This window comes from Panulirus ornatus, chromosome 1 (genome assembly GCF_036320965.1).
Source record: "Panulirus ornatus isolate Po-2019 chromosome 1, ASM3632096v1, whole genome shotgun sequence".
Taxonomy (NCBI): domain Eukaryota; kingdom Metazoa; phylum Arthropoda; class Malacostraca; order Decapoda; family Palinuridae; genus Panulirus; species Panulirus ornatus.
The window spans coordinates 65140232-65167497 of NC_092224.1; the positions used below are offsets into that span (position 1 = coordinate 65140232).

At 46.6% G+C, this 27266-nt stretch overlaps 1 protein-coding gene across 2 annotated transcripts in view; it reads right to left on the minus strand.

Moving 5' to 3' along the window:
• LOC139749220 (uncharacterized) overlaps positions 1-27163 on the minus strand; it is a 489778-nt gene extending 462615 nt beyond the window's left edge. Inside the window, exon 1 of one of the 2 annotated variants that reach the window (XM_071662967.1) lies at positions 26338-27163. The gene's annotated coding sequence lies outside the window, so the exon portion shown is untranslated. Of the gene's footprint in view, positions 1-3186; positions 3321-26337 lie in introns of those variants that run through there. The other variant, XM_071662950.1, reaches the window with a different exon arrangement.
• Positions 27164-27266: the final 103 nt, after the last annotated feature.

Here is a 27266-nt window from a genome sequence, read left to right on the forward strand (position 1 = left end):
TTCACATGCCCTGATTCAGTCCACTGACTGCACGTCGGCCCCGGTATACCTCAACATTCGAATTCACTATTCCGCGCACGACTTTAACCCTCCTGCATGTTCTGGGCCCGAGAGCTCAAAATCTTTTTCACTCCAATCCTTCCACCTCCAATTTGGTCGGTTGCAGGAGAATGGGTAGTTGAGAGAGAGAGAGAGAGAGAGAGAGAGAGAGAGAGAGAGAGAGAGAGAGAGAGAGAGAGAGAGAGAGAGAGACAACCAGATGTCATCTCGACCCGTGCTGTGACCTAAGTCATTAGTCTGATGCTCTCAGATTTCCTGGGGAAGCGTCGAATGGGTCGACCATCAAACAGGGGGATTATGGCCACCAGGTTATATTGTGTTATATTGTATGTTGACTGACGGACCACCTCCATCACGCATATGGACCGCTTCCAAGACATGAAGGCGCCGTTCATGTCGCCGTACATCCGTGCCTGAGGCGATGACACGGGTGTTTCTTCTTCACATCATCAGCGGTGAGGGGGGGTGGGGGGTCATAATACCATGTTCCAGCCAGTGGTGTCGTCTGGGGGGCGGCGCCCCTTCATTAATGCGGGTAATGGCGCGTCGCACCCCGGGTAGATCTACTCTGCCCAGTGCAGCATGCAATTTGGGTGGCGTAGTTCCCACTCACACGAGGGTGATGGTAAACGACAATTGCTTTCACCGCAGTGTCCCGCGTGGCAGTGATGCTGTCACGCATGATGAAGGCTGGCTGATCTAAGGCTCCAGTCGTGCATGACGACCCTCAAGCTCGCTGTCATCGTCCGCAGGGGAGACAGGCTTTTGCCGCTATGTCCTCGACTGATTTTTTTTCCCCATCTTGCTTATAAGTTGGAGTGAATATATATTGCCAAATCTTTACTGCTGCTCCGATAGGGGATGTGGTGACCTGTCCCGTGGACAAGGTCTCCTCATCATGGCATCGAATTCAGTATTCGTTCGAGTAGCTCCCGTTGAGCACGGACGGACGGACGTCTCCTCAGTAATCTGTGATCCAAGAGAAGCCACGATCGAGGTTGCATGTCTGCAAGGCTCGGGCAACGTAAGTTTCCATACCGTTATCCTTGGGGCGATCCGTACAAACCTCCCTCACCATTTAGACACAGGCCTCCGTCCGTCGGTTTCCTATACACAACAGCAAGAAATCGCTCTTCCCCAGTAGCTACACAGACGTCGAGGAAGGGGCACACGTTGGTTAATAGTTCTCTCCACGGTGAACTGGAGGACTGATTCCTCTTGCATCTTCTCTCTCAGCAACTCCAAGGTCTTCTGGCGACCTGTGCACACACGTATATCACCGACATATCGGCGGTACATGTCGGGTTTAATGGAATGCCGGTGCGCGAGACAAGAACGCCTATACGAACAGTACACCCAGGGGTTGGACCCCATCGCTTCATCACCTCCCTCGAGGTACATCATAATGTCAGGACTGAGGAAGGGCGCTTCAGTCGTACATCCCCAGCAACATGATGCCAGGAATCTTGGGTGTGGTCGTTGGTTAACGATGACGTAATGAACAATGATGTTAACTGTCCTCTCTACTGACACGTTCGTGAGGAGGCTCAGAACATCCAGGGAGGCCCGGACGTTGCTTGGTGTCCAACCTTTAATCAAGCGTCATATATATATATATATATATATATATATATATATATATATATATATATATATATATATATATATATATATATATACTCTCGCACTTTTATCAAAATTCAAATACATGTTTCCCGTCCAGTATCATGGCGTGATCCAAACATTTCTCAACACTTTTCTGTCCCATCCAGGTGGGTCCAGTGCGCGAGAGCCGAACACACGAGATCGTGCCGTAGCCTGCCAGACAACTGCGCACCTTCCAACCACGAAAGTACACTCAAGTGATCAACACAACCTGAGCCTATGTAGTACGTCATTTCACCCAGGGTGAGGCCACTCGGCTGGCCATCACCGTCTCTACGTCCTGGACAATCCTGGTCGTCCGTCACTGGTTCTGGGATCGATCTTGGCGACTCATATTGGGCAGATGGGATCCTAAGTCCCCTATACATACCAGTGGTATCACACACCCCTCACGTTACCCCCGAACCATTAAGTAATAACGTACTAATTGGGTTTGCTCATTGTAACGTCAGGGACACCTACGTCGACCTCAAACCCCCCCCCCCCCCCCCACTGCAAGACGAACAAATCAGTAATACGTGCGACCCTTGAGCACGACGGGTACGACCCTCGGGTATGAAGACAGTGTTAAGGGTCAGAAATCTTATTGGCTACGTCAGCATAACCAAGGACTTGTCACGTCTTTCTTAAGGAAGTAGTGTCCCAGAGGTCGATGAAGCTGCCACTAAACACCAAGTGTCACACACACACACACACACACACACACACACACACACACACAACACACACACACACACACACACACACACACACACACACAACACACACACACACACACTGCAAAGCGCCAGGACAACACGGTCCAGAGGAAGGCAACAAGAATGGCACCGGTCCTGAGTGGAATGAACCGCTAAGGGATGGAGAGGATGGGAGGTCCACATTCTCTCCACATCGTAAGTAAGAATGAGACATGTCAACTCAATATAACATTCCATGAGGCGCTGACGATGTTACCAGAGCATGGATCTATGGGATCCACGAGGGGAACTCCAGAACAAGTGGTCGTAACTGGAAGTGAGACATGAGCAGTGCTAGAGGGATGGGAGGGAACACATCTTCAGCACTTCAGCAGCGAAGCTGTACGCTTCTGGCATAAGTAACGCCGAGACCAGGTAAATAAAACAAACACACGGGGAGAAAAAAATTAAGGAAAGGATGAGAGACGAGGCTATTACAAGGATAAAGCCTCCTCACACACAGACACACACCTACGAGTTACCAAGCATCACTCACCTATGAACATACACATTTACAATGGGACACACACACACACACATACACACGTTTACACGAGTGAGTATGCTGACGTATGTACCGTGTATAGAATGGCGAGTGGTCATAATGCAGATATCATTGCATGCCAGTTAAATAAACATACAAATTACACATATAAACCACACTGACACGCAGGCAGATTCAATCATTACACATAAATAACTGAGGAAGAGCCATCTGTCTAACCTTGGTCTAGTGGCACCTGTCGCACACGACGACCCAACTAATGAGAGAGAGAGAGAGAGGTTATGAAGGAGCGCGCCTCTGCCCCCTGCTTGCTCTCAACGCTCCACAATAGCACTGCTGGAGTTGCGGCCTGCCGGCTGCCCCCGCCACACAAACAGCGCCCCTCCTTCCTACCCGCCAACACCTCCTGACCAAAACCCTTCATCCCGCTGGCCGTGCAAGCCTCAGAGCCACCGCGCGTTTTCACCCAACTATCACATTTCTTCTGACTATTTCTAAGAGCTTATTATCAATCTATGAACCACACGAGGTGCAGTTAATTATCTGTACGTCGGGGATAAGCGAGGAACAAGAGGGGGTTCCCTGAGCGAAGAGTAGTGGTATGGCGAACGTAATGATAGAATACCTGCCCCCCTCAGGCCCAATGACTGGTTCCATACACCCGGACTAGCAGGCTCACCCGCCCCATTACTAATATCTCGTCCATATGAACAGCCCACTGAGACAACCCACTTACATATCCTGGGATCACCTAGCGTATTACCCAAGTTCCCACGGGACGTCACTCTTGCCCCGACAGACACGAGTCCACATGATTGTGTAGCTAATCATCGAAGGCGACTCGACCGAAATGATGATTTCAGTCTATCGTAACCGGCGGGGAGCTGGTGGAGGCCATGAAGATCAAGGTGACGACCTGATCTAGTAACACAACACTCCTACATACCATATCACATGGGTGGTACACCCTCGACTGGCTAGACATTAACACAGTCCATTTCTTCATTACAAAATGCATAGACTCATCACAGTTTTTGTTGACAATTCTCAAAGTACGTATTCTAATTGACTGAACTTGGTAAATGAGGATATACGTAAATGTGTGTGTGTGTGTGTGTGTGTGTGTGTGTGTGTGTGTGTGTGTGTAAAAATCTCCACAAACGCGTGACTTCATAAATACAGAAACACCGCTGGTAAAAGGAAACACAAGAATCCAGAGCGCTTTCGTGTATTACCACGTCTTTCGAGGACCAGTTCCAGAGAGAGAAAACAGTTACAATAGAAGTTATGTATACAGAAGGAACCACGGAATGAGGTTAAGTGACCTTGTAGTTATTGCGAAGCGAGGTTGGTACAACTATGTCCGTGACCCACCCGACCTTGACCTGACATCTCCCTGATGACCTCACTCAGCTAAAACCTCTCACTAGTCACAATGTTACTTGATCCCACTCCACATGTCCTCCAGTGCTGTACACTTAACATCTAAAGTATCTACTTTCTTTCTCTATCACTAGTCCTCTGAGGACGTGGTAATACACGAAAGCGTTCAGGATTCTCGCGTTTCCTTTTCCTGGTGGTGTTTCTGCACACACACACACACACACACACACACACACACACACACACACACACACACACATACACATATACACATACACGCTGGTGGCTGATTCATGTGAGAAACTGCAGAAGCTGGTGACTGAGTTTGGTAAAGTGTGTGAAAGAAGAAAGTTAAGAGTAAATGTGAATAAGAGCAAGGTTATTAGGTACAGTAGGGTTGAGGGTCAAGTCAATTGGGAGGTGAGTTTGAATGGAGAAAAACTGGAGGAAGTGAAGTGTTTTAGATATCTGGGAGTGGATCTGGCAGCGGATGGAAACATGGAAGCGGAAGTGGATCATAGGGTGGGGGAGGGGGCGAAAATTCTGGGAGCCTTGAAGAATGTGTGGAAGTCGAGAACATTATCTCGGAAAGCAAAAATGGGTATGTTTGAAGGAATAGTGGTTCCAACAATGTTGTATGGTTGCGAGGCGTGGACTATGGATAGAGTTGTGCGCAGGAGGATGGATGTGCTGGAAATGAGATGTTTGAGGACAATGTGTGGTGTGAGGTGGTTTGATCGAGTACGTAACGTAAGGGTAAGAGAGATGTGTGGAAATAAAAAGAGCGTGGTTGAGAGAGCAGAAGAGGGTGTTTTGAAATGGTTTGGTCACATGGAGAGAATGAGTGAGGAAAGATTGACCAAGAGGATATATGTGTCGGAGGTGGAGGGAACGAGAAGAGGGAGACCAAATTGGAGGTGGAAAGATGGAGTGAAAAAGATTTTGTGTGATCGGGGCCTGAATATGCAGGAGGGTGAAAGGAGGGCAAGGAATAGAGTGAATTGGAGCGATGTGATATACCGGGGTTGACGTGCTGTCAGTGGATTGAATCAGGGCATGTGAAGCGTCTGGGGTAAACCATGGAAAGCTGTGTAGGTACGTATATTTGCGTGTGTGGACGTATGTATATACATGTGTATGGGGGTGGGTTGGGCCATTTCTTTCGTCTGTTTCCTTGCGCTACCTCGCAAACGCGGGAGACAGCGACAAAGTATAATAAAAAATAAAATATATATATATATATATATATATATATATATATATATATATATATATATATATATATATATATATATATAACCCCATTTCCAGGAGGCATTGCGGCTCTTGGAAGTCCATGTTACCTCCACTATCATCACTTCTACTTGCAGCAGTGTAGCATTCAACATCTTCCTCCACATACACTGCGTCATGCCCCGGGACTGTATTGTCCTGCATTAGGATTTTTACACCTCGCTGGGTTACCCATCTTTCCACATAAGTTAACAGTAATCATATATAGTTTACTGCAGAGGTACTGCATACGTATTGGTCTATCATGCTGGGTAACCACTAGATTTCTTTTCCTTATAACGACACTTATGAACCACCATTTCCGTCGTAATCCGGAGCACTGTCATGTTCGACTGGCTTGAGACTTCTTGTATAACACCGTTATAATGGTCATGACCTGTACCATTAGAGGACTTTGGCACTATATCATCCTGGACTGCATCCGTGGTCCCTACACACACACACACACACACACACACACCTGAACGTCCCTAGCCTTCGGTGCACTCGTAAATTGAGAGAAGAGTCTCTCCAGTTTTCCCAGTTCGATCACTTGTGCAGGTTAGACGACGCCACTTAGATAATAGCCTCCCACAACAAACTCCTGAAATATATCCAGTGGTACAGTCAGAGTGGTAGGTACAGTCAGAGGCATCCCAGACTCAACAGCTTCGATAAAGACTAGGAACTAAACCAAATCACCAAATTCCTCCACTGTGAGGTGACTGTGGTGCTCACTAGTTAGTTTGGATTCTCACTCTACGTATGGATCCTGGTGAGGTGCCTTAGGATCCGAGGAATGAGCGTACAGTGTCACCGTATAAAGGCATGGGGGGGACAAAAGAACATGTTCGAACTACAGAGGTACTGTATGTATGTTCAGCGTAGCTGGTGAGTTGTGTGGGAGAGCGGTAACTAAGAGGATGGTGCCTATACAGAGCATCAGACTGGGGAGGAAGAATGTGGTTTCAGATCGTGGTAAAGGATGGATCAGGTGCTTGCTTTAAAGATCTTAGCCCATGAATACTGAAGAGGAAACAGTGGGATCTGTACGACATGGCATTTATAAAACTGCAGAAAGCATACGATAATGGTGACACTGGTGCGTTGTGGAAATTTCTACGAATACGTGGTGTAGGAAGAAAGCTGCTACGAGCAGTGAGAAGTTTCTATCAAGAGAGTAATGCGTGTGTGCAAGCAGAAGAGGAGAGGAGAGCGAGAGGTTTCAGGTGAAGATGGAGCTCCGTCAAGGGTATCTGATGTCATCATGCTGTTTCATCTACTTATGGTTGGGAGACAGAGGGAAGTGAACGGATGTTCTTGGAGGGATGGGCAGGTCCAAAGTCTGCTGGGAGGTGGGCGATTCCAGGAAGAGAGTCACTTGCTGTCTGATTATGATACGACTCTGAAGGCAGACTCAATATGACCAACTTCAGAAGTTATGTGTCAGTTTTGGGATGGCGTGTAAAAGAATACAATAGAGTTAAAGTGAATAAAAGTAGAGAAATCATGTTGAACAGGGAGTGAGACAGGCTGGTTGGAGTGTGGGTTTGAATGGAGAGAACCTGGGGGAAGTGGAGCTGGAAACCACCCCTCCCCTACTTCTTATATTTCAATTTCCAAAATATGAAACAGACGAAGGAGCCAGACGGGGAGTGCTCATCCTCCTCGAACACTCAGGCTGGGGTGTCTAAATGTGTGTGGATATAACCATATGAAAAGAGATGAAAGACAGTTAGCATAAAAGAAGAAATAAACCAGGATGTTGTGGCTCTGAGTGAAACACAGATCAGGGGTAAAGGAAAAGAATGGTTTGGTAAGGTATCAGCCCCAAAGTGATGGGTTGGGGACGCGACATGCGTTAAGAAATGGGTAGCACTACTGCTGAAGCCGTAGCTGTGGGTGTGTGTGAGAGTGTGAGGATGTGAACGCTCAACTTACGTGGGTAAAAATGGAGGGCGAGAGATGGGCGATTATTAATGCTTATGCACCTGGCCATGAGAAGACATATCTTGAGAGGCAAGCGTTTCGAGAGCAGCTGCGTGTGTCAGCAGTTTTGAGGCAAGAAGCCGATTATTCAAGAAGGGTGATTTGAATGCGAATGTAAGTAATGAGACAGTTCAGAGTATTACAGGGGGAGGGGGGGTTATGGAATATTTAGTACACTGAATACAAAGGGTGAACTGCTTGTGGAGTTGTGTGCTGAGAGAGGACTGGTGCTTGGGAATACCCGATTTAAAAAGAGGGACATACATAAGAATACGTATGCGAGGAGGAAAGATGGTCAGCGGGTATTGTCGGATCACATACTAATTGACAGGCGTGTAACATAGGGACTTCTGGATGTAAATGTGCTGAGAGGGGCAGCTGATGAGTGAGTGGTTAGATGAGGAAGTTGTTAGTTTTGGGGCGGCACTCAAAGGGAAGGCGTACAAATGATTAAGGAATGTATACAAGAAAGCGGCAGGAGGTCAAGGCGAAGGTGAAAGGGTTGAAAAGAGGGCAAATGAGTAAGGGTGAACGAGTATCAGTACACTTTAGGAAGGATAGTATGTTTGAAAGGAGTCTGATAATGTGTTAAAAAAAAAAAGAGAACAAATGGGAATATCACTGAAGGGGGAAAAAAGGGGAAGTGGTAACAGGCAGCGATGAAGTGGAGGAGATGGAGTGAGTATTTTGAAGGACTGATGAATGTATTTGATGATAGGATGGCAGATGTAAGGTGTTTGGGTTGGGGTGGTATGCGAAAAGCGAGTCATGGAGAGCGGTTTGGTGAAGCGAGAAGAGGAGCTGAAAGCCTTACGTAGGATGAAATAAGGCAAGGCGTCTAGAATGGATGGTTTTGCTGTTGAATTCACTAAAGAGGGAGGGTCTGTGTTGCTGACTGGTAAGGCAGGATTTGCGATGTATGTATGGATCATGATGAGGTGTCTGAGGACTGGCAGAATGCATGTATAGTGTCACGGGAAAAAGGTAAATTGTTTCCGCATTCGTCATGACCGGTTTTATCATTTCCTCTTCACGATACATTCTCAAGCTTCCCTTACGAGCCACATGAAAACATCTTCACTCGTCAAACTGATGTGTTCCCCATTGTCTCTATCTGCCTCTTCTTCCCGACCACACCTTGTATTTTCGCATCCAAAGTCTTTCTAGTCTTAACCCCACTTCTTTTTTTTAGTAACTTGTTCCTCGTTTTCTTTCAATCATGATCCCATTTTCCATCTTCACCTGTGTTGCGATACCCCTCACCACCCTCCTTAACTCGTCAATCTCCTTTATTAACATCATGATTCCCACCTACTTCATGCTCGTACTTCCTCTTGATAATTACTACATGGTCTGACCTCCACCCGACTCCGTTCTGCCAATACCCCCCACCGCTCGCCATGTTTGTTTACATCGGTCAGCGAGCCCCGCGTCCATACACGATGTACTCCCACAAGGCTACGTCCAAATATATGTACATACGAGGTATACAGTCCACCATAAGAGTACTGCTGACACTTCCCTGTTCATCAGTATGTACTACCTGTCGCCTTCCGCGTCCCGAGGGGCAGCTTCAGCTGACACATGGGCACGTCTGTTTACCTCGTTACCCCATTTCATGATCGATACCTTTCAGGGGTAATATATATATATATATATATATATATATATATATATATATATATATATATATATATATATATATATATATATGTGTGTGTGTGTGTGTGTGTGTGTGTGTGTTACCGAGCTCCGCTTGCGAGTGAGGAGACACCTCTGGCGATGCTGTGTCATAGGTAGTGCAGACTCGTCTCAAAGAACTCCCCACTCGTAAGCAGACTACATTTCCCTGTTACTGGAAGTAGCGCATCCATGGGCTGCAGAAGCCTTCAAGAATAGGTCATGGGTAACACAATGACTTTCAAAGAAAAAGGCAATTTCATACACACACACACACACACACACACACACACACACACACACACACACACACATATATATATATATATATATATATATATATATATATATTTCACAGAAGCATTAAACAAATCTTTTTTGCTTCCAACTCACATTGCTTCTCGCTCTAGTAGTTTCCCCTTTACGAGCGTTCATTGATATCTTTCTTGAGTACATTCTTCTGTGGTTTACAGACAGTAGTAATCAGTGGCACCAGTCTATTACAGGCTGGTAGCGTATGCTCTCTATTGCTCTCGGGATACAAAAAACGAGATACAGATCAATTGCTCTCTTCCACTGCCTTACTACCGATCACTCTACCAGGCAATACTTGTTAACCCACGTCTCAAGTGGTCTGTATATCTGCACACACACACACTAAAACCCATCGGAAGAGATCCTATCAGAGATCCTATTAGAATCGTGAGCTATATAAGGACGTCTCCTTCACCAGCATAGGTAACACTGTCAGCCTCGATGCTGAAATCCAGTTTCCCAGTATGTGCTCTCGTTTTTTCCCCAATTCTGTCATCTCTTCTTCCTTGTGTCTCCTTTTATCATTTGGCTGCTTCATTTATACACTTGTAACATCCTAGTGTACTTCGTACTCAAATCTCAGTCACGCGCGATTACTTTTTCCTTGTCCTTCCAGACTGTTGTATGCATTCACGAGATCCATTGTCTGTGTCCCTAGTGTGTTTGGTGACGTGTCAGTACAGGATGTTCTCCTCAACACAGTCAACTTAGGCCTCCACGCCTCACTCCTTCCATGTGGGTTCAGATGTTCCCAGTCGATTCCCTTAAAAAACCTTCGGTATCGCACATTCTCCAACACTGAGCAGCAGGCCTCTCTCTCTCTCTCTCTCTCTCTCTCTCTCTCTCTCTCTCTCTCTCTCTCTCTCTCTCCTACCATGCACAACTACTGGACTGGTATTTTTCTTTCCAAAATATACCATCTACAGTAGGTACGAGCCACCACCTGCAGCTGCTCCTCACACTTTAGGTTACCTCGTAACAAGATGGCCAGACTCCCTTCACCCCTGTGTTGTATCCTTCCTTATCTCCTGTGTCTCTTTTATGAAAAACGTCATTAAACAACGTTGCGTCCCTGTCCGCTGCACCCCGACCCGCCACCAGGCGACCCAAAGCCAGGAGCCAGCCGGCCTGCCGGGATCCAGGGGGGTCCAGGCAGTCTCTCCTGAGGGAAGCACCAGACACCTGCTGACGTCGTCATTATATAAGAGCGTTACCTCCAGCCACCTCACGCAGGAGAGGTCCTCCCCCCGACTACTAATGGCTTTGTGGTGAGTAACAGACCAGTGAGTTCCCGGCACCTGGACCCAGCACAAACACTGGCAGGTGAGTCCCCCACACTGGAGAACCCAGGTGTAAACATGACATTCATGGACCCAGCCCACCTTGCTCCGTGGCGTCGATGGTCGTCTGTGTCTGAGTGCTTGGCTCTCTGTGCCTGTGAGATTAAGCTGTCTGTGCCCGTGAGATTAGGCTGTCTATGCCCGTGAGATTAGGCTATCTATGCCTGTGAGATTAGGCTGTCTATGCCCGTGAGATTAGGCTGTCTATGCCTGTGAGATTAGGCTGTCTATGCCCGTGAGATTAGGCTGTCTATGCCCGTGAGATTAGGCTCTCTGTGCCTGTGAGATTACGCTGTCTATGCCTGTGAGCTTGGCTGTCTACGCCTGTGAGATCAGGCTGTCTGTGCTTGTTCCTTTGGCTTGTGTGTGTGTTGTGTGTGTGTGTTCTAATCTGTGAATATTTTCCAGACGTCTCGTCTTCCAGTTAGTGTGGTTGGGGGCCCATGTGAGGGGAGTGGTGGTAGCAGCAGTGGTGGTGGTGGACGGGTACACTGTGGACACCGTGACGCACCCCAGCACGCCTTGTTGACATTTGGGTCCGCCAAGGGGTTCCTCCCGCCTTTCAACTCCTCTCATTCCATCTACTCCACCAGCTTCAGTCTCTCTCTCTCTCTCTCTCTCTCTCTCTCTCTCTCTCTCTCTCTCTCTCTCTCTCTCCCTTCGCCTCCACCTGCCCCTGCCACACCCCTTCCTCACCCCTTCTCCTCCCCAATCCTTCCTCCCTCCTCCTCCTCTCCAGGCCCTCCATCCCTCCCCAAACTAGTCCCTCCCTCCCCACCAAAGTTGACATGGGGGAGGAAATCATCTCTTGGGGAGATGGTCAACAAATATATTTGTTTGCATAATTCTTTCTTTTTTTTTTTCACCTTGTGTGACATTGGCAGCCAAGCCGTCATCAAGTCATTGCCAGATCAGGGGAAGGGGAGACCCCCCCCCACTTATACCAGTGTTGCCAGACCAGGCGAAGACCCACAACATCTGTCAGTGTTGCCAGACCAGAGGAAGACCCACAACATCTGTCAGTGTTGCCAGACCAGGAGAATACTCATCTGTACAAACTATTGCCAGGTTATGGATAGGCTCGCCTTAGTCGGCACTGCCACGTCGTTTTAATCATACAAGATGAAATTAACGTCTTTACGTTAAAAAAAAAAGGAAATCAAGACTGATTATATCAAACTTACGAAAGCTTAGACCAAGTTACTACACGAGAAACTTAACCGAAAAAAAAGAACTTGACATAAAAAAAAATCAGTCCATGACACATTAATCCCCAAACTATGTACATCAATTTATCTTTGTTGTTTCATTTCTTTTTTTGGTAAAAACCTCTGGTGTGTGGGGTCACCACACCCCAGCCAACGAGCTGCTCCCAGTGTGGACCGGAGGAGTTTCCCAACACGTGAGCTGCCTTCACGTGTGGCCAGAAGAGTCCCCCACACACGTGACTTACTCTCACGTGTGGCTAGTAGAGTCCCCCACACACGTGACTTTCACGTGTGGCTAGTAGAGTCCCCCACTCACGTGACTTACTCTCACGTGTGGCTAGTAGAGTCCCCCACTCATGTGACTTACTCTCACGTGTGGCTAGTAGAGTCCCCCACACACGTGACTTACTCTCACGTGTGGCAAGTAGAGTCACCACACACGTGACTTTCACGTGTGGCTAGTAGAGTCCCCCACTCACGTGACTTACTCTCACGTGTGGCTAGTAGAGTCCCCCACACACGTGACTTACTCTCACGTGTGGCTAGTAGAGTCCCCACACACGTGACTTACTCTCACGTGTGGCAAGTAGAGTCACCACACACGTGACTTTCACGTGTGGCTAGTAGAGTCCCCCACTCACGTGACTTACTCTCACGTGTGGCTAGTAGAGTCCCCCACACACGTGACCTACTCTCACGTGTAGCTAGCAGAGTCCCCCCCACACGTGACTTACTCTCACGTGTGGCTAGTAGAGTACCCAAAACACGTGACTTACTCTCGCGTGTGGCTAGTAGAGACCCCCACACACGTGACTTACTCTCACATGTGGCTAAATGAGTCCCCCACACACGCGACTTACTCTCACGTGTGACTAAACGAGTCCCCCATACATGTGACTTACTCTCACGTGTGGTCAGTAAAGTCCCCCACACATGTGACTTACTCTCACGTGTGGTAAGTAAAGTCCCCCACACATGTGACTTACTCTCATGTGTGGTCAGTAAAGTCCCCACACATGTGACTTACTCTCACGTGTGGTCAGTAAAGTCCCCCACACATGTGACTTACTCTCACGTGTCGCTAGTGGAATTCCCCCACATGTGACTTTGTCTCACGTATGGCTAGTAGAGTCCCCACACACACGTGACCTGCCCTTGCATGCGACCAGTAGAGTTCCCCACACACGTGACCTGCCCTCACATGTGGCCAGTAGAGGTCCCCACACAGGTGACCCGCCCTCACATGTGGCCAGTAGAGTCCCCCACACATGTGACCTACTCTCACATGTGACCAGCAGAGTTTCCCACACACGTGCCCTACCCTCACATGTGACCAGCAGAGTTTCCCACACACGTGCCCTACCCTCACATGTGACCAGTAGAGTCCCCCACATACGTGACCTGCCCTCACATGTGACCAGTAGAGTCCCCCACACACGTGACCTGCCCTTACATGTGGGCAGTATAGTCCCCTACACACGTGACCTGCCCTCACATGTGGCCAGTAGAGTCCCCCACACACGTGACCTGCCCTCACATGTGGCCAGTAGAGTCCCCCCGTCACGTATGCACTTCCCCAGCCAGACCAAGGGAGTCCCCCCGTGGATTCACAACTGCCATGCGTTAGCATCATAATCCCAGCCTGGACACCAACGCTTCTGCTCATTACGTCATTACAGCAACAACCACAACATAAAGTTCTCATAACACTGGTTATGGACACATACTATTTTCTCTGCGTATCGAACTGCTGAACACGACTGTGCCTAGTAGTAAGTCTGGGTGTAACGCTACCCGCCCGACTTACGAGTGTTGAGGTGATGGCCGGAAGCCATCTCACGCCCTCCGTGTCAGTAGGTTGTAGACACCAGCCGCCCAGGGAAGTACTACCTCCCTGACGGAGGTAGATGGCCAGAACCATCTTACACCCTCCGCGTCTGGACTGTCTCAAGGCAAGTGTATAGCGTGAGTTGTGGCCTCCAATGGATTTAGTGTGTACCGGGAGTTATAGCCTTGGTTAACAACTATCCAGCAGGGGCTTTGAGCTCCTATTGTTTTTGTTTATCGATGGTTGTACCCTGGTTGTTAGTGTCTAACGCGAGGGGTTGTGACCTCGGTTATTAGTGTCTTGCAGGGGTAGTGGCCCTGGATGATTGTGTCTAGCTAGGGTTGTGGCCCTGGATGTTAGCGTCTAGCCGAGGGTTGTGGCCCTGGTTGTCAGTGACCAGTAGAGGTTGTGGCCCTGGTGGTTAATGTCAACCAAAGGCTGTGGCCCTGGTGGTTAATGTCAACCAAAGGCTGTGGCCCTGGTGGTTAATGTCAACCAAAGGCTGTGGCCCTGGTTAGCGGAAGATGATGCAAACGCTATGTACGAATACATCTTCAACAGATATACACCGTAAACATCCACTGTTTACTGAACAATCAGCTGTGAACACACAACGTTAGAGAATGAGCGAGCGGGGCATAATTTTTGGTTCCCCGCGCCAAAAGAGGAGTATAGACATCTTTATACTGTTGTGGCCACGATAACTCTGGCAACTTGATTCCTCTTTATAATATATATATATATATATATATATATATATATATATATATATATATATATATATATATATATATATATTTTTATATTTATTATACTTTGTCGCTGTCTCCCGCGTTTGCGAGGTAGCGCAAGGAAACAGACGAAAGAAATGGCCCAACCCCCCCCCCATACACATGTATATACATACGTCCACACACGCAAATATACATACCTACACAGCTTTCCATGGTTTACCCCAGACGCTTCACATGCCTTGATTCAATCCACTGACAGCACGTCCAATTGGATTGGATTGGATATATATATATATATATATATATATATATATATATATATATATATATATATATATATACATCGTCCAATAAGCAGCTTAAGGTTTCCTTGCCTCTCAGATGTCCAAGCAAAACTAAGTCGTACACGGGACAATACGGTTAGGTGTAAACGCCCTTAGGAGTCTGCTGTTGGATGTGAGAAGGCGTTATATTCATTAAAGATCATCTGTTATACAAGGTATACCCTTAACAGACACCAGGCCACTGGATAAGGTGTACACGCCAGCTAATGGAATCTTATCTTATTTTCTCAAGTGCTGGCTATAAACACTTGTGTTTACGTTAAATACTCCTCCCCCTGTAGCTATTTTTTTTCGGGCATTCCCATTACCCATTATCAGGTCTAGATAACAAGTATCAGTTCTTATCAGCATTAACTTGATGCCTCTCAACCAGTCCTGATTATCTACACTATGCCCCTTCAATACCCCAAGCTCTTCCCCATCTTGTTCCTTCCCCTCCGCCTTTGCCTTCTGTGTCTTGCCCCTCTTCTTGCCCTCCCTATACCACTCTCCATCGTGCCTTCTCTACAGCCCTCTCTGCATCATGCCCCTCTCGAACGCCGGATGTTCCACACTCATCTGACCTACTAATTCCCAGACAAATGAGTCTGGTGGCCTAACCTATGGCTGCACCTGTACCCTCACTACAGGACCCTTAGATTCTATCTTCCGTTAAACAGGTAACTAGACCCATTCCACGAGAAGAGCCGACACTCTTACGGACCTGCCCTCAGTCTAACAGCATTAAAGAGAGAGGTCAGGGCTGGCGACACTAAGCTGCGAGATCTCCAGTCCCTTTCGGGAATAGCTTCTCCTCCCAGACCGCCTTCATGACCTGGCCTGACCCTGAATCTTATATACTCTGTGCATCACTGAAGGAAGGCAGTCATGCCGCTGACTCGCATTAGACAACAAGTGCACCACCCAGGTACCTGAAGGCTCGGCCATGTGACTCGACATTCAAGCCGCCCTTAGACCACCTCCTCCGTCAGGATAAATCCTAACGAGACTCCTGACGTTTCATCTTCCTGGCCGGTTCCATTGTGGTGCCTCATCTCCAACGTCCACCTCCTGCAGGACTCGTGTTGGGACATTGCCTCCGCCCGTCACAAGCAGCAGCTGTAACAACAAGGGACCTACGGCCACGCCCGCGGCACTCGTGCAACCCTAGCACAACTCCAGCAACCTCCTGCAACCCTAGCACAACTCCAGGAACCTCATGAAACCCTAACACGACTCTAGGAGCCTCCTGCAACCCTAGCACAACTCAAGGAGTCTCCTGCAACCCTAATACAATTCCAGGAGCCTCTTGCAACCCTAGCATAACTCCGGGAGCTTCCTGCAACCCTAGCACAACTCCAGGAGCCTCCTGCAACCCTAGCACAACTCCAGGAGTCTCCTGCAACCCTAGCACAACTCCAGGAACCTCATGCAATCCTAGCACAACTCCAGGAGCCTCCTGCAACCCTAGCACAACTCCAGGAGCCTCCTGCAACCTTAGCACAACTTCAGGAACCTCCTGCAACCTTAACACAACTCCAGAAACCTCTTGCAACCCTAGCACAGCTGCAGGCACCTCCTGCAACCCAAGCATAACTCCAGGAACCTCCTGCAACCCAAGCACAAACTGGCAACCACTGTACACTCAAGGAGCCGCGATACAGGCCACACCCACCACCTCCTACAGGAGCTCCACGTCGACTCGGCAGGCACGCACTTCTCCCACGTGCTCCTGCTTCATCTGACGCCTACCATCACCAGCGTCACATGACCTCTGCCAAGCCTGTATCGTATCACTCGACCTACCTTACCTCTTCTTCACCATACTCCTGCACCTCCAGTAGCTCACTGTCCTGGTCTACCTCACTTTATTTACCTTAACCAATTAAGCAGTGCTGCTGTTGTTTTTAGACGTTTCCATTTCTCTCAGTTTCATTAACCAAAACACTCCAATTAATAATGATACCCGTAAATGTACCTTTATATAGCAAGCATGGATCTTGATCCTAGTTACGTCAACCTTGATCCCAATTACGTCAACCACGGATCTTGATCCCAATTACGTCTCAACCACTGGTCTTGATCCGACCTTGGTAGTCACTGACCTTTATAAAACAAAATTATGGCAACCAATGACCTTAATGAAAAAAAATATATATGTGGCAACCACTGGTTGAAAAAAGAAATCATAGTAACCACACTAGCCTTCAGAAAGTCATGATAATCCCTGGTCTCAGTTAAATTACTGCAACCATTGACCTTGATACCATTAAGGTACTCACTGGCCTTGACACCGGTATGGCACGCTGGCCTGTTGACACCTGTTGTGCCGGGACGAGAAGGGACGGGACACTGAGTGACACCTGTGGTCACAGCCGGGATGGGACGGAACGCCAAGTGACACATGAAGTATTCACAGCCGGGACGAGAAGGGACACTAAGTGACACCTGTCGTAGTGGTCACAGCCGGGATGGGATGGAACGCTAGTGACACACGCCGTAGTGGTAACAGACGGGACGAGAAGGGACGGGACACTGAGTGACACCTCTCAAGTGGTCACAGCCGAGATGGAACGGGACGCTGAGTGACACCTGTTGCACAGGTCGTCCAAAGGAATTAGAACACTTATGATGTATTTTCATACACTACACCCAAAAATTTTCTCTTCATATTTACGTACTAAAGCAAGTAATCTCAACTTCATTTTCCCATTTCTTCCACCGTTACTTAAATATGATGTCCGCGTCACAAGGCCCAATATTGTTCATCCTTCTAGAAAGACGCGTTGAAAAGAAGTTGAAGAGTTCACACGCCAGGGATGATGGGTGTACAACACATATTAAGGACAGTCGGAGGGATGGCTACACTTACAACACACTTGCAGGGCCTGACGTGTTAAGAACAAGGCTCAGAGGCTACACTTGTTGAGGTTACATGTGTGTGTGTGTTAGGGAGACTCGGGCGCCACGTATGTTAAGGAGACTCGGAGGGGCTACACATGTTTAGAAAACTAGGGAGGGCCACACATGTTAGGGAGAGACTCGGGGGTCCACACATGTTGAGAAACCTGGAGGCCACACATGTTAAAGAGACTTGGTGGCCATACTTAAAAAAACTCGAGGGCCACACGTTCGAGATCTTCAGACGTCACGCATGACATACTGAGCCACAAGAGGAATGGAATTACCATTAGTGTGTAAACTATCGTACGGTATGACATCATATGAGTATTGCCATCAGGTGAGCATGACATATGACAATCTCCTTGCATTGTGAGGCGGTCTCCTACCCTCCCACACACTGGTCACAGGAGGACACAACATGGCCAAAACACTACGACCAAGCACGTATACTTACAGCAGTTGCTATAATCTACCAGTGCTCCTACATCCATGGGCATACATGAGAAATTATAGAAATGCCTTTGATTATAAGAAAAAAAAGGAATTGAAAACGTGATTTGATTTCAGTGTGATAATTTTGGTATTTGATATTCAAATTCTTAGAAAAAAATTGCATTCTAACAGGAAACAATATTATTTTGGATAATCAAAATTTACAAATAATTGGGAAAAAAAAATTAAAAGCACGTTTAACTTCCTCGAGTGGAAAGTTGATATGTTTGAATTCCAATATTTATCGATAAATACAGTTTTCACCTGTAACAATAGTTAGCTTTACATATCTGCCCTTTTTTGAATGGTTAGCAAATTAAGTAAACTGAGACGGTGGCTGCTGGCAGTGGCTAACAGGCTAGCTGCTAGTCGTGATACCCATTTTCTTTGAGAGTTAGTTAGCACGTATCAGAGGCGCTGGTCTTACCTCCTCAAAAATAATTAAATCTATTCTACACACAATGTAACACTCCTGTTATAGCCTATTCAGTCAGTTATAGCCTATTGTCAGTCGAAAGTGCATTCGTGGGTGCAGTAATATATGGTCGAAGACTGATTCAAAGGCCAAATCCTAAATAAACGTTACATCTTACATTTTAAAATAGTTTACCTGGAAATTATCGTTCGCATAAAAGAGCATGGATCCAAGCTAAAGGGGATAACTGATCTATACTTTCAACGTTTGATAGCGTGTACTGAAAATTATTTTAAGCTTGTTTTAGGCATTATATCAAGAACACCGGGAGAAGATTGCACGGAGACACACGTAAGAATCCCTGAAGCTTTGTGGAATCTATCACTTACATTATGATATAGAAAAATCAGACCTGACAACCACAGTAAGGCTCTAAATCAAAGTGAAATGTCTCAAGGAAGAACGCCACGAGAAATAGAAGCAAAGTTGCTGCTTAAAGCGTATGCTTCTCTGTGGTGATGGTAATAGGTTGAACACTGATGCGAAACTGGTGAAGGAGATAAGTACGTATGAGGAACCAGTACTGAGGGTGACGGTTATAATGTGTTGAAACTTGATTCCATTTTCAAATGTGCAAGTCCGATTGTCCCGTTACCATTATGTGCAGGACGATCACCATCACAGTTCTCAAGAGCAAATGGCAGAAGAAAAGGAAAAGGAAGAACGTGATTAAGGGAAACGCAAACGTAAAGTTATTTATACAACTGAGATGAAGCTAAGTGAAGCAGCAAGACATACAGCAGCAAAAAATTGTTAAAACAGCCAACAACTATTCCAACAAGTGCAACAAAGACTTCAGGAAAAATAGGGAAAAAAAACTAATGCTCCATTCACTCCACCATGAACACGAGAGGATATTCGAACTCAGTTTTCGAGAGAGGCATACGTGGAGAAAAAAAATGTAACATGCATCCACCATACGATAAAGTCTTGACTTTGAAACACAAACTGACACCATGAAAATATCAATGTTGACGATTTCAGTGCAGAAATCCCACTCCTTTGACTCCTACATCACGCCAGCTGGGGCCCCCACTACTTGGTCAAAAGGATGCATTTGACTTACATGTGTGTAGCGACCCACAGCCGCTCTACCAAATGTTACTGACGCCTTGTTTTGCTGGCAGATGACAGCGAGTGACCCCCGGGAAAATATGTTTGGTCGCCACCCTCTGGCCCTCGATGTTCCCGCGGCGGCCACTCATTATTGTCTGGTAACCAAAGTGACTCCCTGCTCCACGCACACCCTTCACCTGTTTAAGTCCAGCAATAGCAGCTAAGGTTTGCGTCCACCCAGCTATGAGATCTGAGCGAACCACTTCGGTGCTTGAGGTCTTGGCGATGTGACTCCTGACTCAAGATGCCCTTGGGGCGTCTCCTCCGCCAGTAGATATCCCAACGTGACTCCTGACGTTTCATCTTCCCGGCAGGTTTCATTGTGGTGCCTTAACCCCGAAGTCCACCTTCGGCAGCACTGGAGTCGTCCATCGCCTCTGCCCGTCATGAGCAGCAGCTGTAACAAGGGACCTATGGCCACGCCCGCGGCACTCCTGCAACCCTAGCACAACTCCAGGAACCCTAGCACAACTCCAGGAACCTCCTGCAACCCTAGCACAACTCCAGGAACCTCCTGCATCCCTAGCACAACTCCAGGAACCTCCTGCAACCCTAGCACAACTCCAGGAACCTCCTGCAACCCGAGCACAACTCCAGGAACCTCCTGCAACCCGAGCACAACTCCAGGAACCTCCTGCAACTCTAGCACAACTCCAGGAACCTCCTGCAATCCTAGTACAACTCCAGGAACCAACTGCAACCCTAGCACAACTTCAGGAACCTCCTGTAACTCTAGCACAAACCTCCTACAGGAACTCCACCTAGACTAGGTAGCCAAGTGCTCCTGCTTCGACGCCCTTACCAGTGTCACACGGCCCCTGCCTAGCCTGTCTCGTACTTCTCGACCTACTTCATCTTTCTTTACCATAATCCTTTTCCTTCAGTAGCTCAGTGCCCTCTGTTACCTCGCCTTGTACATCCTAACCAATACAGATCTATTGTTATCTAATGCGTTTCTGTGCCCTTCTATCAGTTATTCCACTCAACAACCCATCCAGAACACTCGCTAAACTGGTGACACCTGGAGCTGACAGAGATTTTCGCTCACATCCTTATAATGCTACTGTCAACATTCCTTGACCCCTGCTGTCATAGTCCTTTTTCCATCATCCTCCCAGCGTCATCCCATACCTTGTATTTGCCAGGTCCAGCCGGCCACTCCTGCACCCCAGGTGATTCTGTCTCCCTCAGCCAGCAAGGACCCCGTGTAACAACGTCTTCATCCATTACGGCGCTACAAACTCCCTCTACACAACCTGGAAGCACCAGACGTGTCGTCTGCCCGCCAGCACTGGACGACCAGCCGACTATACCATCAGGGAGAAGTGGAGTGGTATGGAGAACCACCGTCGCTCCACAAAGTGTTACCTACCTGATGACGCCCTGTCTTGGTGGCATGTGACGGTGTGTGACCTCACCTGACCTAATAAATCCCGGAGAAATGAGTTAAGTAGCCCAACCTACATGTAATGTTAATCCCCGTGACATCCATATTCGATGTTCGGCAGTGGCAGCTCAAAAAAAATGACCTTTTCCATTCGAGCCACTCTCAGTCCATCAGCATGAAGAGAGGTCAGTTCCCGACATCCGACTTCGACAACCTGACCTCCTGCCTCTTATATGCCCGGGTATAACGCAAGGAAGGCAGTTAGGAAGCTGACTCACCACGAGACAAGTGTACCACTCCAGTAACTGAAGTCTTGGCGATGTGAATCCAGACTAAAGTCGCCCATACGGCGCCTCCTCCATCAGTACATGTCCTAACGTGACTCCCGACGTTTCATCTTCCAGGCCGGTTTTATTGTGGTGCCTCATTTCCGACGTCCACCTTCGTCAGGACTCGCGTGGGGCATCGCCTCCGCCCGTCATGAGCAGCAGTTGTAACAAGGGACCTACGGCCACGCCCGCGGCACTCCTGCAACCGAGCACAACTCCAGGAGCCTTATGCAACCCAAGCACAACTTCAGGCACCTCCTGCAACCCTAACACAATTCCAGGAGCCTCATGCAACCCAAGCACAAACTGGCAACCACCGTACACTCCAGGAGCCGCGATACATGCCACACCCACCACCTCCTACAGGAGCTTCACGCTGACTCGGCAGCCACGCACTTCTCCCACGTGCTCCTGCTTCATCTGACGCCTACCATCGCCAGCGTCACATGACCTCTGCCAAGCCTGTATCGTACCACTCGACCTACCTCACGTAATCTCTTTTTCACCATAATCCTGCACCTTCATCAGTTCATTACCCTGTTGCCTCATCTTGTATATCCTATCTAATAAAGCATTGTTGTTATTTAACTTGTTTCTATGCTTCTCTTTGTTACACCACTCCAATAAACCCCTACTAGAACACCTGCTAAAACGATAACTTAATCAAAACTGGCAGTGTGGTACTTTGCCTTAAGAATCCCTTAAAAATTATATAATCAAGAGAGAATTCAAAACATATTATTAAATAAAGTTTGTCGGCGATATTAATATCCAAACTCTTCCCAATTTAAGCTATGATTAACTGAATACATCTGTGACAAACACTGTGTGGTTCAACAGGTCCAGTGTAGTTTCATGGCCCGTTGCTTGTCTAGACCACTCGATGCGAAGGCTCGGTGCCCATACATGTAAAGGCTAGGAGGCCACACCTGTTAAAGACTCTGAGACCACTTACGTTAAAGGTTAGGAGGCTACACGTTAAAGACAATGAGGTCACACATGTAGAGACCCACCTAACCAGGTCTCACTCCCTTGCATGGCCACACATGTAGAGACCCACCCAGCCAGGTCTCCCTCCCTTGCATGTCCACACATGCAGAGACCCACCCAGCCAGGTCTCCCTCCCTTGCATGGCCACACATGCAGAGACCCATCCAGCCAGGTCTCCCTCCCTTGCTCCTCTATAATTTCTCTCGTCTACTTTAATCCCTTGAGCATGACCATTGGGCCTTGTTGCATGGCTTTGATCTGATCCTTAAGCGCTAAGTCAAATGCTAGACCATCGTGTTCATGGCATGCCTCTCTTACTTTCCTTAACTGAATATCGTTCATTTTTTCTGAATCTTCATCACCCTCTCTAAACATCCCTGAACATTTCAAAATACGCAGTGTCTATTTTGCCGACTAATCGAAATCAGTGGGGCGGTTATATTTCGCCGATTGGTACTTATTTCTTCTTTATCACTGTCTTTATAGATTTTCCCTTAAAAAAAAAAAGTGCTTGCAAATATCGAAAAGCATATATCTATCAATTTTTGATGACTGGAAAGATAAATCTCAAATGCACAAAGTCCAGCAGGGTTCGAGAGAAAGTTCACCCCCATCACCATCAATAAGTCTGGGTGACGTGTTGGGTTAAAACAGTTACACCACTTAACCCCAACTAACCCCACAAATGGAAGCTGCGGACCACCGAGCCTAGCCTACATTTAAGTAACCCTACCCCCTCAACCCAACCTAACCTAGAGGCGTCGCAAGAGAAAATTTACAAAGTTGATAAATTAGTCGTCAAAATAATGTTTGCCTTGCCATATAAATACTGCTTTCTAAACGTTCATCACCCATTCCGCCATTTCACCTGTTATCTCTTCCATTGTCTAAATGTCTCTCCCCATCCCCTGGTGGGTTGACAGTGATCCAGCCTGTAACGATGAACCTCCTATCACACCTCTCCCATCTTATCTTTCGCATAAGACTAAACTAGACTTAACTTCAACCTTTAATATTGAAAAAGGAGTAATTTATACTTATTTCCACCCTTTTGATTAACCAACGATCAAGAATCATCTCCATACTTCAATTAAATACTGATCAAAAGTCAATGGCACCATACAATATGCCACCTGCTATCTTTAATAAAAGACTGATCAAAAATAAGTCAAGAACTATTAAAAGACTGATCCAAGAGTCACCTTCAGATTTGGTTAAAGACTAATCACGAGTAATCTTAGGCGTTAATATGTTCATTTAAATTCATCCGCAAAACTTAAGCAACCTGACTCTCTGCACCGACATGTTCTGTTCACCAATTGTGTACGGTTAGCACACTGATCTAGATTAACTGCAGCGTTTACGATAAACTTTCCTTCTTCTGTATCTCGAAATCCAACGTCAAATCTTGTTAAGGTGGTGTTCATTTAAAGGAAACCAACGCCATGCTGGACGGCAACCTAATGAAGCCATGAGGCTACGAAACGATGAATAAGCAGTTAGGTAATATCCTCCTCCTGTACTACATAACCCACACCAGTTCACTATCAAATTCATATAAGCTATTATGCTGACGAATGTTCGAATAACCATGAATAAATGTAACTGTTTGGACAGAATTATTTCACAAAGGTATTCCGATGATGAGGTGGGAAACAACTAGATAACTATTTTTATACGTGGGCTGTGGCGCTCATACTGCACGATGGAGCTGCTCACTGCTTTAGTTTGGCCTCGTCTGTCGCGTCGAAAGCCAGATCTAAATATTGACTGCTGCCATTAAACTGTCCGCGAGGAACCTAGTATCGTAAAATTTCATATAAAAAAAATTTGCGCTTGTGGGAGAACATACAATTAGAACGTGGATGTAAAACACGAACCAGCTAAATGCCATCATACTTAAGTCTAAGTCGTCTGAAGAACTTTACATGAGCGAAGTTTCCAGTGTACTGCAAGGGACACTAGTTCTGATAAAAACATGAAAATATTTGAACTCTGCAAACTGGAAATACAATGTTATTGTAACCAGCGAACAATCTTCCTTATTAAAGTTCTTTCGTGCCAACAAATAAACTATTGTGCAAAACCCTGACAACGAAATTGATCATACATTCTTTTATTCTAAAAGCATCATATGCTGCATAATTTCACGAATCATTTTGCTGAAGAATTTGAAACGCCAAACATATAGCAAGGTAAGTAAGGCATACCAATGAAGTTTCATCAAATTTAGGGCAAGGAAGGTCTAATTTGCTAACTACTGGATTGTCACAAAAAACTATGTAGAAGAGTGATTATCTCCTCTGTCCATACCAATGGGGCTACCAAAAATTCTCATGCAGGTAAATCATGATACTGTTTACTGAAAAATCTAAATGTTGCCAAAATACCTGAAAATCAATCATAATTCCTACCGCCTAAGTTTCCACAGAGTAACACTAAGATAAACTGAACCTTATAAAAAAAAAGTCTCCATTTGCGATAAGTCAAGTGAAACCGTCAACTCATAGCCCCCTTTAAACTGGCCTCATTGCCCAACCAGCTGTGTGTACTGGCGGCGCAAGTCACTCAAAATCTTGTTAAGACTGTATAAACTCTGGAAGTACGTAAATCTCTATGTGGATATTATCCTTAATCACGAAGTACTTAGCGGTTTGACCCAAGAGGAGTGTGTGCAAGAATATCAACTGTTGTTACTACATTTAGCAGACTAGTCACTGCCTACAGTGGGATCATCACAGCCGAGTGGTTAGCGACCCAGCTACCGCACAGACGGTACGGAGCTCGAACCCTTGTGGTGGAGGTCATTACGCATTCTATGAAAATACGCGTTCATTTGTTCTACATACATTTGTATTCATATACATTATATATACATTCATATACATTATATATCGTCCTTCGATAAGTATTGCACCTGAACAGGGTTCAGGTTGTGTTTTAAGTCTTCCAACAATTCTACCAAGTTTACAGAAAATCCGCACGCTCGTTTCGCCGTCATTAACTTTAATCACATGCACAGACTGATATATAACAAACGACCACGTCAATGTTCCAAGTCAGTAATTTATGGCAACTCATATGTACCTAGATTTTACAATTCTTGTTCATCCTCTTGTTACTTTACAGGTAAATCATCCCATGATAAAGCAAACACGTTGTAACTTAATAAGTTACGGGCCAGATAGGAATATTTCATGAAAAACTATCTATCATTGACCTTGACCTTCAAAGATGACACCAACCCCACTATGGTATCTCGCATCCCGTCCAGCCCACGCGTTTTCCGCTGGTAATGATCCAGTTTAGCTCCACATTTATCGTTTTCATCATTTTTTTGCATATATTACAACACCAATAAAGCAAAAAATGGTCATACAATTTTGACCCAATCATTGGCAAGGACCTGATGATAATGTAAATAAAACCATAATGAAAACTAAGACACCTACAAATAGGAAAACGTGCTAAGGATTTCAGTACGAAAATGAAAACCTGAAAACGAGAAAATGCGATCCAAACTTTGGGAGTGGGTAGACTAAGGTGGGAGGGAGGGGTGAAGCCAGGAGTGGGTCGAATCCTTATCTAAGCCCAGACTGTCTTACCTGATCATGGTCCATACAAGCTGACGATTGCCAGCTCACAGGAAGCCGTTAGTAGTCTGCAAGGGTAGGGCGTGGGCCATCTTGAATTCAAGAGGGTCTCCGTCAGGTAACGACGGGTGACCGAAGGGGCTCAGTCCTGAGGTACGGAACCAAGCGGCCGGACGTCCTGACACACTCGGGCCTCCTCTTGTAGACGCCGGTGTCGGGATTGCCATGTTTCCCCTCCGCTAGAAGTGGTGTGTCAGACACACTTCGGTTGTTATAATGCTTTGAATATTCATGATGGTGTTCGCTCCATGGCAAATGTAGTTACTGATGACAGGCTACAAGTGCCTGCTACGTACTTCTAGATGTATTACCGTCAATCACCCACTAATCACTGGCTTTGATATCCTTTCGGTGCCCAGACTTCTCTTCGTCCGACACAACTTCAGTCTCTCAGTTTCCTGCTGTATACTGTTACAATGTTGGCTAACAGCCACTTCACGCTTAATAGATCTGTGACCATACTTGTACTTCAGATATATCAGTTTCTAGTCCTTCAAGAAAGATGACATAGGTACACCACCATCAAAAGTAGGATTCTGTGACATTTTTCAAAATTCATTACCTCAAAACCACTTGGAGAATCAGCAAGGTTGTTGATCAGACTGTCGTTATGATCACTCACCTTCTCAAGTAAAATTACGAACGTTTAATGATTAAATCCAGTTCTCTGTACTTTTGAGACACGTTAATATGAGTTTCAGCAAGGTGTACTTTAAGGTATACAAAGTTCAAACTTGACGTTCAGGGTAAAGGCAGCTCAAAATGACCTAAATTCCAACAGCTCAGCCACCCACCACTACCACACAGGCACTGACAGCTGATGGTCGAGTGAGTGTGAATGGACCCAGGATGTTCCAATAATATCCTCCCCAACTATTTAT